Below are 17,301 nucleotides of genomic sequence, written 5' to 3' on the forward strand. Positions count from 1 at the left end.
CCCTCACACTGTCTTCTCTCTAATCACAGGCCTATGGAGTAGCCAGTGAACAAGGTAAATATGCAGGGCTTGTCCCTTTGCTGAGGAACAATCTAGTTGATGGAGGTGGGGCTCACTTGCTGGCTCTGTTTGGAGAGTCACCCTAATACTGAATTTCTAGAAGGGATGAGGCCTGGGGCTGCAGAGAAGAGACTGATATCAAGGAAAGAACAATGTCTGTGTTCTATGGTTTCTGGAAACAACTCCATCGTTTAGATGCTGTGAGTTTGTGTGAGTCAGATTTGGGTCCCATATGTGAGCCCATGTGCTAAGATTTTGAAGCTCTCTGTGTGTGTATGCGTGTATGATTCCTCAGATGCTTCCCTCTTACACAGCACAAGTCAGCTGTGAACTTTCTAAACACTTCTTATCACAGCACACTGGTTATATATTACCTGATTCTTTCTTCAACACAGATATTCCTCAAGTTTGATTAATATCAGATAGAGATGGTGCTGGGAAAATGGTCCAAGCTCTTGACCTTCTAAATGGAAAAGTCAAACTGAGAACCTGGGAGTGGTCCAATGTGGCTGCTCTGGACCCCTGATCTGCACTGATCACTCAGCCATACGATCCTAAGTCATGGAGCAAGGGGCTCCCTGCATTTATGTTTATTCCTGGAGGCACTAGCAGCTAGAGGTCTAGACCATGCCTATCATGTGGTGGGCTCAGTGGTCACGAAACCCAGGAAAACCAGAGTTGGATTAACAGCAAACTTTGGCACAGTCATTAATGTGAAAGGCACCTCGGGACTCGCACCCTTCTGGTCAAATCACTGATTCTGAGAGTTCTGTGACATTGTGTAGACAATGTAGGTCATAACCCTTGATGCTAATATCATTATAAACAAGGAAAAAACATTATCATCAGGGAAATATTTCATTCTACTGGGTGACATTACTGTAAGTCTTACACTGATTAAACCCTGTATTATAAAATCAAGGGAAGGTGTCAATAGATCTCACAATGGAACTTGATAGTTAGCCTACTGACTATGACTCTTATAAATCTCCTGCACAGCTGGGTCAGACACAGTCTCTTCACACAATGTTTCCTCACCATAATGAGCTGTCCCAGTAAATGTATGACTTCTGTGAGTCTGGACAGCCACTGACTCAGTGGACATGCAAACACTGTTTGGAAAATCAAGACTGGGAAAAATATCACATGATTGATAATAGCTATTTGAAAACTGATTGAATCAGTACTCTAACAGCTTTGTTTTTAATCAAGAAGTCTCATATAAGACATGATAAGTACAATAGCTGTAGCTGTGGATTCTGGGGAGGTAGTGATCTCGGAAGAAATCCAGAAGACTGATGATTTACCAGAAGCTCTAAAGAGGCAGAAGGGTCATGGGTCTCTGTCATTGAAAGCTCGGATGCACTTTAGTGTTTCTTTCCCCCCCTATCAGTTAGGTTATCATTAGTTAAATGCAGAAGCTCTGTTTCATTTCTTTCCTGCATCTCTCCTTTGCTTTCCTGCATCCAAGAAATAGGATGATTTTATAATATCTCAGTCCATAGTTATTAATCTCCCTCATGCATACAGTCCACACTATGTCACCATCAAAAGAAAAAAAAAAAGTACTGAGTGATTGGTGAGCAGTCTCACCTCTGTCCCAGTGGTTATTCGGTTTCCTTCTAGCTCACTCAATAGCGAACTCAAATGGACTGGAATGGGTGAATTTAACTCAGATGACCATTATATCTACTACTGTGGGCAGGAATTCCTTAGAAGAAATGGAGTAGCAATCATGGTGAACAAAAGAGTCTGGAACGCAGTAGTTGGATGCAATCTCAAAAACGACAGAATGATCTCTGTTCGTTTCCAAGGCAAACCATTTAATATCACAGTAATCCAAACCTATGCCCCAACCAGTAACGCTGAAGAAGCTGAAGTTGAATGGTTCTATGAAGACCTACAAGACCTTTTAGAACTAAAACCCCCAAAAGATGTCCTTTTCATTTTAAGGGACAGGAATGAAAAAGTAGGAAGTCAAGAAACACCTGGAGTAACAGGCAAATATCGCTTAGAGTATGGAATGAAGCAGGGCAAAGGCTAATAGAGGTTTTTTTTTAAGAGAATGCACTGGTCATAATAAACACCCTCTTCCAACAACACAAGAGAAGACTCTAAACATAGACATCACCAGATGGTCAACACTGAAATCAGATTGATTATATTCTTTGCAGCCAAAGATGGAGAAGCTCTGTACAGTCAGCAAAAACAAGACCAGGAGCTGACTATGGCTTAGATCATGAACTCCTTATTGGAAATTCAGACTTAAATTGAAGAAAGTAGGGAAAAGCACTAGACCATTCAGTTATGACCTAAATCAAATCCCTTATGATTATACAGTGGAAGTGAGAAATAGATTTAAGGGACTATATCGGATAGATAGAGAACCTGATGAGCTATGGACGGAGGTTCATGACATTGTACAGGAGACAGGGATCAAGACCATCCTCATGGAAAAGAAATGCAAAAAAATCAAAATGGCTATTTGAGGAGGCCTTAAAAATAGCTGTGAAAAGAAGAGAAGTGAAAAGCAAAGGAGAAAATTAAAGAAATTCCCATTTGAATGTAGAGTGCCAAAGAATGGCAAGGAGAAATAAGAAAGTCTTCCTCAGTGATCAATGCAAAGAAATAGAGGAAAACAACAGATTGGGAAAGGCTAGAGATCTCTTCCAGAGAAGGCAATGGCACCCCACTCCAGTACTCTTGCCTGGAAAATTCCATGGATGGAGGAGCCTGGTAGGCTGCAGTCCATGGGGTCGCAAAGAGTTGGAGACGACTGAGCGATTTCACTTTCACTTTTCACTTTCATACATTGGAGAAGGAAATGGCAACCCACTGCAGTGTTCTCACCTTGAGAATCCCAGGGATGGGGGAGCCTGGTGGGCTGCCGTCTATGGGGTCGCACAGAGTCGGACATGACTGAAGCGACTTAGCAGCAGCCACAGAGATCTCTTCAAGAAAATTAGAGATACCAAGGGAACATTTCATGCAAAGATGGGCTCGACAAAGGACAGAAATGGTATGGATCTAACAGAAGCAGAAGATATTAAGAAGAGGTGGCAAGAATACACAGAAGAACTGTACAAAAAGAGCTTTACGACCCAGATAATCATGATGGTGTGATCACAAACACTCAGCTAGAGTCATCCATCCTGGAATGTGAAGTCAAGTGGGCCTTAGAAAGCATCACTATGAACAAAGCTAGAGGAATTGATGGAATTCCAGGTGAGTTATTTTAAATCCTGAAAGATGATGCTGTGAAAGTTCTGCACTCAATATACCAGCAAATTTGGAAAACTCAGCAGTGACCACAGGACAGGAAAAGGTCAGTTTTCCTTCCAATCACAAAGAAAGGCAGTGCCAAAGAATGCTCAAAGTACAGCACAATTGCACTCATCTCACACGCTTGTAAAGTCATGCTTAAAATTCACCAAGCCAGGCTTCAGCAATACGTGAACCGTGAACTTCCAGATGTTCAAGCTGGTTTTACAAAAGGCAGAGGAACCAGAGATCAAATTGCCAACATCAGCTGGATCATAGCAAAAGCAAAATAGTTCCAGAAAAACATCTATTTCTGCTTTATTGACTATGCCAAAGCCTTTGACTGTGTGGATCACAATAAACTGTGGAAAATTCTGAAAGAGATGGGAATACCAGACCACCTGACCTGTCTCTTGAGAAACCTGTTTGCAGGTCAGGAAGCAACAGTTAGAACTGGACATGGAACAACAGACTGGTTCCAAATAAGAAAAGGAGTCAGTCAAGGCTGTATATTGTCACCTGGCTTATTTAACTTATGTGCAGAGAACATCTTGAGAAACGCTGGGCTGGAAGAAGTACAAGCTGGAATAAAGGTTGCTGGAAGAAATATCAATAACCTCAGACATGCAGATGAGGCCACCCTTATGGTAGAAAGTGAAGAAGAATTAAATAGCCCCTTGATGAAAGCAAAAGAGGAGAGTGAAAAAGTTGGCTTAAAGCCCAACATTCAGAAAACGAAGATCATGGCATCTGGTCCCATCACTTCATGGCAAATAGATGGGGAAACAGTGGAAACAGTGGCTGACTTCATTTTTGAGGGCTCCAACATCACTGCAGAGGGTGATTGCAGCCATGAAATTAAAAGATGCTTACTCCTTGGAAGGAAACTTATGGCCAACCTAGATAGCATATTAAAAAGCAGAGACATTCCTTTTTCAACAAAGTTCCATCTAGACAAGTTTTTCCAGTAGTCATTTATAGATGTGAGAATTGGAATATAAAGAAAGCTGAGCGCAGAACAATTGATGCTTTTGAACTGTGGTGTTGAAGAAGACTTGAGAGTCTCTTGGACTGCAAGGAGATTCAACCAGTCCATCCTAAAAGAGATCAGTTCTGGGTGTTCATTAGAAGCACTGATGTTGAAGCTGAAACTCCAATACGTTGGCCACCTGATGGGAAGAGCTGACTCATTGGAAAAGACCCTGATGCTGGGAAAGATTGAGGGCAGGAGGAGAAGGGAACAGCAGGATGAGATGTTTGGATGGCATCACTGACTCAATGGACACGAAGTTGTGTAAACTCCGGGAGTTGTTGATAGACAGGGAGGTCTGCCATGCTGCTGTTCATGGGGTCACAAAGAGTCGGAGACGACTGAGCAACTGAACTGAACCGAACTGAAACAGGAATGCACTGGGATATTTGTATCACTAAAAATGAATTAGAATTATTTATCATATGAATGTAGTAATTTTATCAGAGTGGAAGATAGTAATTTCAACAGAGTGGGATGGGATTTAGTTTGAATAGCTTTCCATGTTAAAAACTCTAGGTAGTGGTTATAGAGAGTGTAACTTTGAAGAATAGGGAAAAGATTCCTTTGTTATGGAATGACAAAGGAATTAAAAATCACTGCCTACCAAGCTGGTTCTCTCATTCTGGTTCTGGAGCAAACAATCACAGGAAAAAGGAAATTGTACGCTTTGACAATTTAGTAGGCCTGATTCCTCAATAAACACCTTGACAAAAGGATAATTGTGGATTTTTTAACTCCATGATAGGCAATGATTTTCTTTCCTTCAGAAAATCTGAGATATCAAAAGAGCAACTTCTGTATACTTTTAAAAAACACTGGTATGATCTTCTCTCTAAATGAACCCACAGGAAAAAAAAAAAAGTATTTCAAAAAGCAGATGGTTAAAAATAATGCAGACATACTTTGTAAAGTTTCTGGAAAATGGGTCTGCTATTTAGGAGATGGTTAAATTATTACCTTTGTCAAATAATGTATATTCATACTTCTAAGTATGCTCTAGATATAAATTCATGTTTTTGTCCTTTCTGAATATTTTTCTCAATAACTTTCACTAAGGAATTGGATACATTACTTTTAACCAACTGCCTTTTAGCAAGGTTTTCTAAAATGCTTTCTCATCTATCTTTTTTTCTCAGTTCTCGTATAGATTTTCCTGATCCAATCACTCATCATGTAACTTTAAAGCTTATATTTTTTCATTTCCAATCCATATATTTCAGTAAAAAGCATCAGTTATACTTAATTTCAGTGTGAATCCTCATTTACAGTTTCACACTTCTTACCCAGGCACAATTAATAATACTGCCATCTTTCATTCAGAAAGTATCCCAGTTTTTGTAAGTGTAAATGTAATTGATAATGTAAATGTACAATGCAAATTAAAATGTAAATTCAAATTACATGGTCACTCTCTTTCATAATCAAGGATATCACTCCCAGACTAGACTTCTAGTATTTCACCACATTTTTGCCAAGTAGGTCATACAATTATATTCAATAGTTTGCGTAGGTTTTCCTATTGTAGCCTCCATTACATATGATTTTACAGTATTTCCCCATTCTCCAGTATTTGTTGGAGGTAACTCAACAAAACTAGGCCAAGCTTCTACATCTTTAAAGGATTATTTATTCACTAAACAATCATTATATCTTTCCTTATTTATAGCTTTGATTTTCTAGAACAGATATACAAGTGTTGTCAGCAAGAATTCATTCGAAATCTTTATAACACTTACTGCCACCATAGTGACTTCATTTAAGTGTCTGACACTATGACAGTTATCTGTGTTTCTGATTTCTTTTAGAGTACATATTTTCTCTTAAATTTTAGATAAAAATCGAATACTACAAGAAAATAAAGATACCAAACAGAAATAACCATATTCCTGTGTCCAGAATTGACAAGCTTAATATTTGTTTTCTTCAGGTAACTGTTTAAGTGAATAAGGTAAATTATAGATACATTTGAAGAAAACATTGACCAATTTTAAATTATTTATATTTCATTTACTCCTCAAATGATTTTTCATCTTTTCCTAAAAAGGCAAAAACAAAAACATAAAACTTTGGATATATACACATATTTGAATATATATGAGTATCTATGTAGAACATATCAGATCAGATCAGATCAGTCACTCAGTCGTGTCCGACTCTTTGTGACCCCATGAATCGCAGCATGCCAGGCCTCCCTGTCCATCACAAACTCCTGGAGTTCACTAAGACTCACATCCATCGAGACAGTGATGGCATCCAGCCATCTCATCCTCTGTCGTCCCCTTCTCCTCCTGCCCCCAATCCCTCCCAGCATCAGAGTCTTTTCCAATGAGTCAACTCTTTGCATGAGGTGGCCAAAGTACTGGAGTTTCAGCTTTAGCATCATTCCTTCCAAAGAAATCCCAGGGCTGATTTCCTTCAGAATGGACTGGTTGGATCTCCTTGCAGTCCAAGGGACTCTCAAGAGTCTTCTCCAACACCACAGTTCAAAAGCATCAATTCTTTGGCGCTCAGCCTTCTTCACAGTCCAACTCTAACATCCATACATGACCACAGGAAATACTATAGCCTTGACTAGATGAACGTTTGTTGGCAAAGTAATGTCTGTGTTTTTGAATATGCTATCTAGGTTGGTCATAACTTTTCTTCCAAGGAGTAAGCGCCTTCTAATTTCATGGCTGCAGTCACCATCTGTAGTGATTTTGGAGCCCAAAAAAAATAAAGTCTGACACTGTTTCCCCGTCTATTTCCCATGAAGTGATGGGACTGGATGCGATAATCTTCGTTTTCTGAATGTTGAGCTTTAAGCCAACTTTTTCACTCTCCACTCGCACTTTCATCAAGAGGCTTTTGAGTTCCTCTTCTCTTTCTGCCATAAGGGTGGTGTCATCTGCATATCTGAGGTTATTGATATTTCTCCCAGCAATCTTGAATCCAGCTTGTGTTTCTTCCAGTCCAGCGTTTCTCATGATGTACTCTCCATAGAAGTTAAATAAACAGGATGACAATATACAGCCTTGACGAACTTCTTTCCCTATTTGGAACCAGTCTGTTGTTCCATGTCCAGTTCTAACTGTTGCTTCCTGACCTGCATACAAATTTCTCAAGCGGCAGATCAGGTGGTCTGGTATTCCCATCTCTTTCAGAATTTTCCACAGTTTATTGTGATCCACACAGTCAAAGGCTTTGGCATAGTCAATAAAGCAGAAATAGATGCTTTTCTGGAACTCTCTTGCTTTTTCCATGATCCAACAAATGTTAGCAATTTGATCTCTGCTTCCTCTGCCTTTTCTAAAACCAGCTTGAATATCAGGAAGTTCACGGTTCACATATTGTTGAAGCCTGGTTTGGAGAATTTTGAGCATTACTTTACTAGCATGTGAGATGAGTGCAATTGTTCGGTAGTTTGAGCATTCTTTGGCACTGCCTTTCTTTGGGATTGGAATGAAAACTGACCTTTTCCAGTCCTGTGGCCACTGCTGAGTTTTCCAGATTTGCTGGCATATTGAGTGCAGCATTTTCACAGCATCATCTTTCAGGATTTGTAATAGCTCAACTGGAATTCCATCACCTCCACTAGCTTTGTTCGTAGTGTTGCTTTCTAAGGCCCACTTGACTTCACATTCCAGGATGTCTGGCTCTAGGTGAGTGATCACACCATCGTGATTATCTGGGTCGTGAAGATCTTTCTTGTACAGTTCTTCTGTGTATTCTTGCCATCTCTTCTTAATATCTTCTGCTTCTATTAGGTCCATACCATTTCTGTCCTTTATCAAACTCATCTTTGCATTAAATGTTCCTTTGGTATCTCTGATTTTCTTGAAGAGATCCCTAGTCTTTCCCATTGTGTTGTTTTCCTCTATTTCTTTGCATTGATCACTGAAGAAGGCTTTCTTATCTCTTCTTACTATCCTTTGGAAGTCTGCATTCAGATGTTTATATCTTTCCTTTTCTCCTTTGCTTTTCGCTTCTCTTCTTTTCACAGCTATTTGTGAGGTCTCCCCAGACAGCCATTTTGCTTTTTTGCATTTCTTTCCCATCTAGACCATTCAGGTATGACCTAAATCAAATCCCTTATGATTATACAGTGGAAGTGAGAAACAGATTTAAGGGCCTAGATTTGATAGATATAGTGCCTGATGAACTATGGAATGAGGTTCGTGACATTGTACAGGAGACAGGGATCAAGACCATCTCCATTGAAAGGAAATGTAGAACATATAACATTATGTAATTTGATTTTTTTTTTTTTAGGTGGCTCAGACAGTAATGCAATCCAGCCATCTCATCCCCTGTCATCTCCTTCTCCTCACGACCCCAATCCCTCCCAGCCTCAGAGTCTTTTCCAATAAGTCAACTCTTAACATGAGTTGGCCAAAGTACTGGTGTTTCAGCTTTAGCATCATTCCTTCCAAGGAAATCCCAAGGCTGATCTCCTTCAGAATGGACTGGTTGGATCTCCTTGCAGTCCAAGGGGCTCTCAAGGGTCTTCTCCATCACCACAGTTCAAAAGCATCAATTCTTGAGTGTGCAGCTTTCTTCACAGTCCAACTCTCACATCCATACATGACCACTGGAAAAACCATAGCCTTGACTAGACGGACCTTTGTTGGCAATGTAATGTCTCTGCTTTTGAATATGCTATCCAGGTTGGTCATGACTTTTCTTCCAGGGAGTAAGCGTCTTTTGATTTCATGGCTGCAATCACTATCTCCAGTGATTTTGGAGCCCAGACAAATAAAGTCTGACACTGTTTCCCCTGTTTCCCCATCTATTTGCCATGAAGTGATGGGACCAGATGCCATGATCTTCATTTTCTGAATGCTGAGTTTTAAGCCAACTTTTTCACTCTCCTCTTTCACCTTCATCAAGAAGTTTTTGAGTTCCTCTTCACTTTCTGCCATAAGGGTGGTGTCATCTGCATATCTGAGGTTATTGATATTTCTCCCAGCAATCTTGATTCCAGCTTGTGCTTCTTCCAGCCCAGCATTTCTCATGATGTACTCTGCATATAAGTTAAATAAGCAGGGTGACAATATACAGCCTTGACATACTCCTTTTCCTATTTGGAACCAACTTTTGTTCCACTGATTCGATGGACGTGAGTCTGAGTTAACTCCGGGAGTTAGTGATGGACAGGGAGGCCTGGCATGCTGCGATTCATGGGGTTGCAAAGAGTCAGACACGACTGAGTGACTGAACTGAGCTGAACAGACAGTAAAGCATCTGCGCACAGTGCGGGAGACCTGGGTTCATCCCTGGGTCGGGAAGATCCCCTGGAGAAGGAAATGGCAACCCACTTCAGTAGTCTTGCCTAGAAAATTCCATGGATGAAGGAGCCTAGTGGGCTACAGTCCATGGGGTCGCAGAGTCAGACACAACTGAGTGGCTTCACTTTCTTTCTTATTCTTAATGTATTTATTGAATTTGTTACAATAAATCAAAACATAAATACACTGTTAAATACAACTGCTTCTGTTTTGTTTTGGTTTCTTGTCCAGGAGGCATGTAGGATCCTAACTTTCTGACCAGGGATCGAATCTGCACCCTTTGCATTGGAAGGGGAAGTCTCAACCACTGGGCCATCAGGGAAGTCCCTGTAACTTAGCTTTCATGACTGTTTTCAAAATATAGTTGAGGAAATGTTCCCCTTTTACTCACAATTTACTTTTGAGCTGTATCTTTAGTTGATGGATACTAGAGATGACTACTATTGGCTTGCAAAAGATCATTGTTTCATTTTCACATCAGTAACCTGAAATCAGCCGCAGCATATTTACAACATACAAATTGGCAAAACATTATAAATCAGGACTTTACTTTTTATAAACTGACTGTATTCCTTATGTATCTCATTTTTCATTTTACTGTTTCTTTTTATGACCATGCTGAACTCAATTAGAGATCAAATTGCCAACATCCGCTGAATCATCAAAAAAAGCAAGAGAGTTCCAGAAAAACATCTCTTTCTGCTTTATTGACTATGCCAAAGCCTTTGACTGTGTGGATCACAATAAACTGTGGAAAATTCTGAAAGAGATGGGAATACCAGACCACCTGATCTGTCTCTTGAGAAACCTATAGGCAGGTCAGGAAGCATTTCAGTATTCTTGGGCTTCCATAGTGTCTCAGATGTAAAAAATCTGTCTGCAAGTCAGGAGTCCTAGGTTTGACCCTTGGGTTGGGAAGATCCCCTGGAGAAGGAAACAGCCACCCACTCCAGTATTCTGGCCTGGAGAATTCCATGGAGAGAGGAGCCTAGCAGGCTACAGTCCATGGGGTTGCAAAGAGCAGGACACAACTGAGCAACTTTAACTTCACTTTCAATAGTAATAGGAGTTGGGATGTGACTTTCCAAAAGTGCCTTGTGGTCATGCTCAGACATTCAGTCACATCCAGCAATTTGTGACCCTGTGGACAATAGCCCACCAGGCTCCTCTGTCCATGTTATCCACCAGGCAAAATTTCTGGAATGGGTTGCTATTTTTTTCTCCAGGAAATCTTCTCACTCAAAGGATTGAATCCACGTTTCTTACACCTCCTGAATTTGCAGGCAGATTCTTTAACTTTAGCCCCACCTGGAAAGTCCTAGCCTAAGGAAAATCAAATAATATTTCTATATTTTTGGTAGAGAAGTCTTTCCATTACACAATGATTCAGTTTATTTTTTTAAGTTTTTAATATAAATTTATTTATTTTAATTGGAGGCTAATTACTTTACAATATTGTATTGGTTTTGCATGATTCAGTTTAAAATCTTTATTTTGACATCTTAATTGAGCTATGGCTAGCAATAATCAGTTCTAAACAATTTCAGGAAGCAGAAAAAAATGTTTCTGTAGTACCCAATCCCTTACATTTTCTTTGTCCGGTTTTTCCCTCCAATACCTAGTTTGTAAAAAATGTCTATTTTTTTTTTTTTGTATGTATTGTTTGAGTGTGTATATGTTCAAACAAAATGATGATGTCATTGTGCTTTCTTTAATAGAAAGATTTCATACCTTTTATCTATGCTCAGTTACTCTTTGATGAGTTTTCAAATTCAGTTTAATTAGAGTTTAATAAGCACTGAGGGTTTCACTGCTGGCTCAGATGGTAAAGAATCGGCATGCAATTGAGTAGACCCAGATTCAATCCCTGGGACAGGAAATCCCTGAGAGAAGGATATGGCTACCCACTCCAGTATTCTTGCTTGGATAAACCTATGGACAGAGGAGCCTAGTGGACTACAGTTCATGCAGTTGCAAGAGGGGACACACCTGAGTGAGAAAAAATAGGCATTGAAAAATAGCCAAAGAACCTGCCTAGTTCTTTCACTATTGTGGGTGACTTATGTCTCAATTTTCAGAACTCAAAATTTTCAGAAAGGTATTTATCTAAAGGTCAGCTTATAATTTTATGTCCCATGACTAGGTGTCACTTCACATAAATATGTAAAGAAAGTTATTAGACTTTGGTTATTTATATGGTAGATCTCAGAAGGCCAAAATGCACTGAGAAAAAAAGAAATGATGTGTAAAGTAAAAAAAAAAATTACAGTTCTTTGTGAAAGATATTCTGGAGAAATCATCTTTTTTTCTCACTTGGTACATAAACTTACACATATACCCACTAATATAGCTACCCAGTTGGAATACTGAAGTCTCATTAGTGGATTTGAAGCATGGATTTGATAAAATGAATGGAGTGCTGTGGAAGGATATTGCAAAGTGTCATGTTCCAAAGGCTTACTCTGTGTGAGATCCGATAGAGCAAACACTCTCGAGTAAGGCATCCCATATTTTTCACAAAGCATGTGATCTTCTCAAATTCATTACTGACCCCTTGATTTGCAGCCTCTGACACCTGATCAACAGCTTCATAAGAACACATGGAAAATAGGAACAATGTGAATGAGTTTGTCCTCCTGGGGCTCACACAATATACTGAGATTCAAAAAGTTCTATTTATCTTATTCTTCACTTCAGTTCAGTCGCTCAGTCGTGTCTGACTCTTTGTGACCCCATGAATTGCAGCACGCCAGGCCTCCTTGTCCATCACCCACTCCAGGAGTTCACCCAAACTCATGTCCATTGAGTCAGTGATGCCATCCAGCCATCTCATACTCTGTCGTCCCCTTCTCCTGCCCCCAATCCTTCCCACCATCAGAGTCTTTTCCAATGAGTCAACCCTTCGTATGAGGTGGCCAAAGTATTGGAGCTTCAGCTTTAGTATCAGTCCTTCCAATGAACACCTAGGGCTGATCTCCTTTAGAATGGACTGGTTGGATCTCCTTGCAGTCCAAGGGACTCTCAAGAGTCTTCCCCAACACCACAGTTCAAAAGCACCAATTCTTCAGTGCTCAGGTTTCTTCACAGTCCAACTTTCACATCCATACATGACCATACATGAGTAAGATCTTATTCTTACTCATATATATTGTAACAATAATGGGAAATCTGCTTATCATGGTGACCATGGCAGCCAGCCGATCACTGGATTCCCCCATGTACTTTTTTCTGGCTTCTTTATCATTTATAGATGATGTCTATTCTACTATCATTGCTCCCAAAATGATAATCGACTTGCTTCATGAGAAAAAGACTATTTACTTCCAGGATTGTATAACTCAAGTCTTTATAGATCATTTAACTGCTGGTGCTGAAGTCATTCTTCTGATGGTGATGGCCTATGACTGATATGTAGCCGTCTACAAACCTCTTCATTATTTGATCATCTTGAATCAGAGGGTGTGTGTCCTCATGCTGCTTGTGGCCTGGGCTGAAGGCCTTCTGCATTCACTGGTTCAATTATTCTTTATTTATCAGCTCCCTTTCTGTGGCCCCAATGTGACTGACAATTGTGTCTGTTGCCAGGAGCCAGCACGGGAGTTTGCACCCATGACAAGGTCATGAGGGAGAGCCCTGATGGGCAAGGTGAGTCAGGGCTCGAGGGGCACCCCCTGGATCTGCCTGAGCGTCTACCCCAAAATCAGAATCTGTATGTTTTAGTATTTTATGACTTTTACCAACTCCTCTGACGTTAATGGGGGGCTATCCCCGACCACCTTTCTCTGAAGAAAATTAACTTAGAGCTCTAGTTAATAAGTCTCCTGGGCATAATAGGATGTTTCAATCCAAACCCCTCTGATGACTTTCTAGCTTGCCTGACAGGTTTACCCAGACTCCTACAGCTACACATACGATTGTTTACAGCCTCCCTACAGCAAGAGGCACGGGAAGCTTAAGATATTCAAATAGTATAGAGCCTCTCAGAGAGTTAGAAATTGTTAGAATAGAACTAGTAGAAGATTTCATTGTTGAGCCAATGCTTGCTGCCAAGTTTCCACACCCCCTGTATTGTATCCTTGGAAGTGTACTAATTAATATAGTTGGTATATAGAAAAAATAAGTAGTGGCCTTGGTGTTAACAACTTTAGACCCTTAAGGTAATAAATTATTTCCCTTGTTGTAAACCCACTGCACCTCTCCTATAGGAATGCAACTTTATCTAACACCTTCGGAGGATGGTGCCAAACTTTAAAATAATTACTCTTAGAGAAAATAGGTCTTATGGTTGACAAACCTTTATCAGAGTCATAAAATGTTAACAGGCCTTCTGGCCAGAAGATGATGTAAATCACCTAAACCATTTGTATACAGTAAGTTTGCAGAAAAGAAAGCCTGGTCTCGATAAGGATCAAAGACTGCTGACTTTGCATGATTTTACACCCCTTATTATCCTCTATGCACAACTTAAGGTATATCAGCTCCCTTTGAAAATAAAGCTACAGGCCTTGCTCAAAGTTTGGTCTCCCCGTGTCATTCTTTCTCTTTCCTTTTCCTTTTCAGGCTGATTCCCTGGAGTACAGGGGCCCTCTGCGTTCACTTTCTTGCCTGGGCTTCTAAGACCCACTCAAGGACGTGCCAAAGGTGGGGCACCTTCAGCTATTCGAGAGGGTGCCTGTGGCCTACGTGAACAGAGCAAGTCCCATGTTGGGGCTTTATTGGCTTTCTGCGTAAACCAAGGAATATCAGCCTCTTTTCTCTCCTCTATTTTCTTAACTGCAAAATTCTTTCTTTATCTCTTTCTCTATTTCTCTCAGTCGCCAATGCTGTCCTCTGGAGGGAATCCCTGGATCCAACCGGGGCTGGACCCTGGTAGTCTGTAACGTGTACCCTTTACTGAAACTTGCCTGCACTGATACCCACCTCATTGGACTCTCTTTGATAGCTAATGGAGGGAAAATTTGGACTGTTGTCTTCTTCATCCTCTTAGTGTCTTATGGGGTCATATTACACTCCTGGAAGACTCATGGTTTGGAAGGGAATCACAAAGTCTTTTACACCTGTGCATCCCATATGATGGTGGTCATTTTATTCTTTGTTCCTTGTATCTTCCTGTATGCAAGGCCTAATGCCAACTTTCCCATTGATAAATCCGTGATGGTGGTCATAACTTTCATAACTCCTATATTGAATCCTTTAATCTACACATTGAGAAATGCAGAAATGAAAAATGCCATGAGGACACTCTGGAGTAAAAATGTGACCTTAGTTGGGAAGAGGGAGTTTTCTATCATGTAGGATGTGAAAGTCATTTTTTTCCCCCCCAGAATCAAAGAATGGTCACTCTCAGTGACTATATTTAGAAAATAATTTCCTTTGGTTTATCCATCCTGTTTATTCTGAAACAACTATATAAATTAAACTTTAAGTGGACTATTTTATAGTCCTGAGAGACCAAGAGAATCACAAATCTTTAACCTCTTAGATATATAACATACTGTATTAAGATTCTTTAGTGACAATAACTTTTTTTTTTTCCTATTTGAAGTTTTTATTAGTGAGTGTTGATACTTCTCTGGTACTGAGAAATATGATCTAGTAGAAAGTTCTCTTTTAGTCCAAGAAAGAGAAATTGGAAATATAAAATTCTGATTGCTAAAAAAAATATTAATCTAGCAATAAAAATAAATTAATTTAAAATTTCACAGACTTTGTCCATAGCAGAAAATAAAACAATTAGAAATGAACTTTATTCTGTAATGGTGGTGTATGGTAGATTTTGTCTATTCAAATCAAGTTTTGCACTAAAAATTTCAAATTTTCAACTTCATTCTGTGCAGCTTTTTCAATTGACCTCCTCTGAAACTTGAAATACCTTTAACTCATTCATATCACTCCAGAGTCTGTCTACTTTAAACTTTCTGGATACAGGTTGTCTAATGCAATAGATAATTAACATTTTGGAGATATATATATATATATATTTGTTTTATGTAATGAATGACTTTCTAACTCTCTGTAAATGATACGCTGTTGCCTTAAGTGATGAAATCAAATTTTCCTCTCTTTTGCAGCAGCCTTTTGCAGTTCAGTTCAGTTCAGTCTGCTCAGTCGTGTCCGACTCTTTGTGAGCCCATGAATCACAGCATGCCAGGCCTCCCTGTCCATCATCTACCCCCGGAGTTCACTCAAACTCACGTCCATAGAGTCAGTGATGCCATCCAGGCATCTCATCCTCTGTCGTCCCCTTCTCCTCCTGACCCCAAGCCATCCCAGCATCAGAGTCTTTTCCAATGAGTCAACACTTCACATGAGGTGGCCAAAGTACTGGAGTTTCAGCTTTAGCATCATTCCTTCCAAAGAAATCCAAGGGCTGATCTCCTTCAGAATGCACTGGTTGGATCTCCTTGCAGTCCAAGGGATGCTCAAGAGTCTTCTCCAACACCACTGTTCAAAAGCATCAGTTCTTCGGTGCTCAGCCTTCTTCACAGTCCAACTCTCACATCCATATATGACCACACGAAAAACCATAACCTTGACTATTTGGACCTTTGTTGGTAAAGTAATGTCTCTGCTTTTGAATATGCTATCTAGGTTGGTCATAATTTTCCTTCCAAGGAGTAAGCATCTTTTAATTTCATGGCTGCAGTCACCATCTGCAGTGATTTTGGAGCCCAGAAAAATAAAGTCTGACATGGTTTCCACTGTTTCCCCATCTATTTGCCAGGAAGTGATGGGACCGGGTGCCATGATCTTCATTTTCTGAATGTTGAGCTTTAAGCCAACTTTTTCACTCTCCACTTTCACTTTCATCAAGAGACTTTTTAGTTCCTCTTCACTTTCTGCCATAAGGGTGGGAATCAAATACTGTATTACAAAGATCAGTCTTTTGTTTCCCTCCTGGCTGCACTAGGTCTTCACTGCAGTGCACAGGCTTTTCTAGTTGCAGCCCACAGGCTTCTCTAATTGTGACACTCGGTCTCCAGAATGCACAGGCTCAGTAGTTGTGTTGCGTGGGCTCAGCCTGTGGGCTTAGTTGCTCCACACCTTGTGATATCTTAGTTCCCCAACCAGAAATCAAACCCATGTCCCCTGAGTTAGAAGGAGGATACGTAACCACTGGTCCACCAGGGAAGTCCCACAAAGACCATTCTTTAAGGCTCTGGTATTACAAGTTAAATCTTAGAATTCATCCCACAACTTAGATACTAAAATATTACCTACACCTTTATCATTTTTTTTCTACTTGTGATTGGGCTCAGTGTACTTAGCAATGTTAGTTCCTCTGATTATTGACACATATCAAATTATACCAGACAAAAATCTCATTTATTCTTCAGTGAAGGAAATAAAAATACACTAGATCTTTTAACTAGAAAGGAATTTAATAGAGTGAATTAATTACTTCAAAAATATTATATTGAAGTAACTGACACCTGAATTTGACCATGCTCACTAGAGTGAGGAAGGTACGGATAAGGAAGCTGAACTCAAGACAAAATACCTTTGCATGAACTTCCCAAATCATTCCTTTCTCTCAATAAAAAGAAATTACTCTTTAAATACTTTGAAGTATTTTTTTGTATTTATATCTTTAAAAATCGCATAGGATATATGTTCAGATATGGTGTGACATGGATGTATACTCTTATTTCTTATCATAAGGATAAATAACTTTTCAAA

General features: G+C 39.8%; 1 pseudogene; it reads left to right on the forward strand.

Annotated features, from left to right (window-relative positions):
- Positions 1-12,221: 12,221 nt before the first annotated feature.
- Positions 12,222-14,916, forward strand: LOC147357220 (olfactory receptor 4A15-like; annotated as a pseudogene).
- The last annotated feature ends 2,385 nt before the right edge of the window (positions 14,917-17,301 follow it).

This window comes from Bos grunniens, chromosome 15, assembly GCF_055505025.1.
Source record: "Bos grunniens cultivar Pamir isolate PY7600 chromosome 15, Bosgru_T2T1.0, whole genome shotgun sequence".
NCBI lineage: Eukaryota > Metazoa > Chordata > Mammalia > Artiodactyla > Bovidae > Bos > Bos grunniens.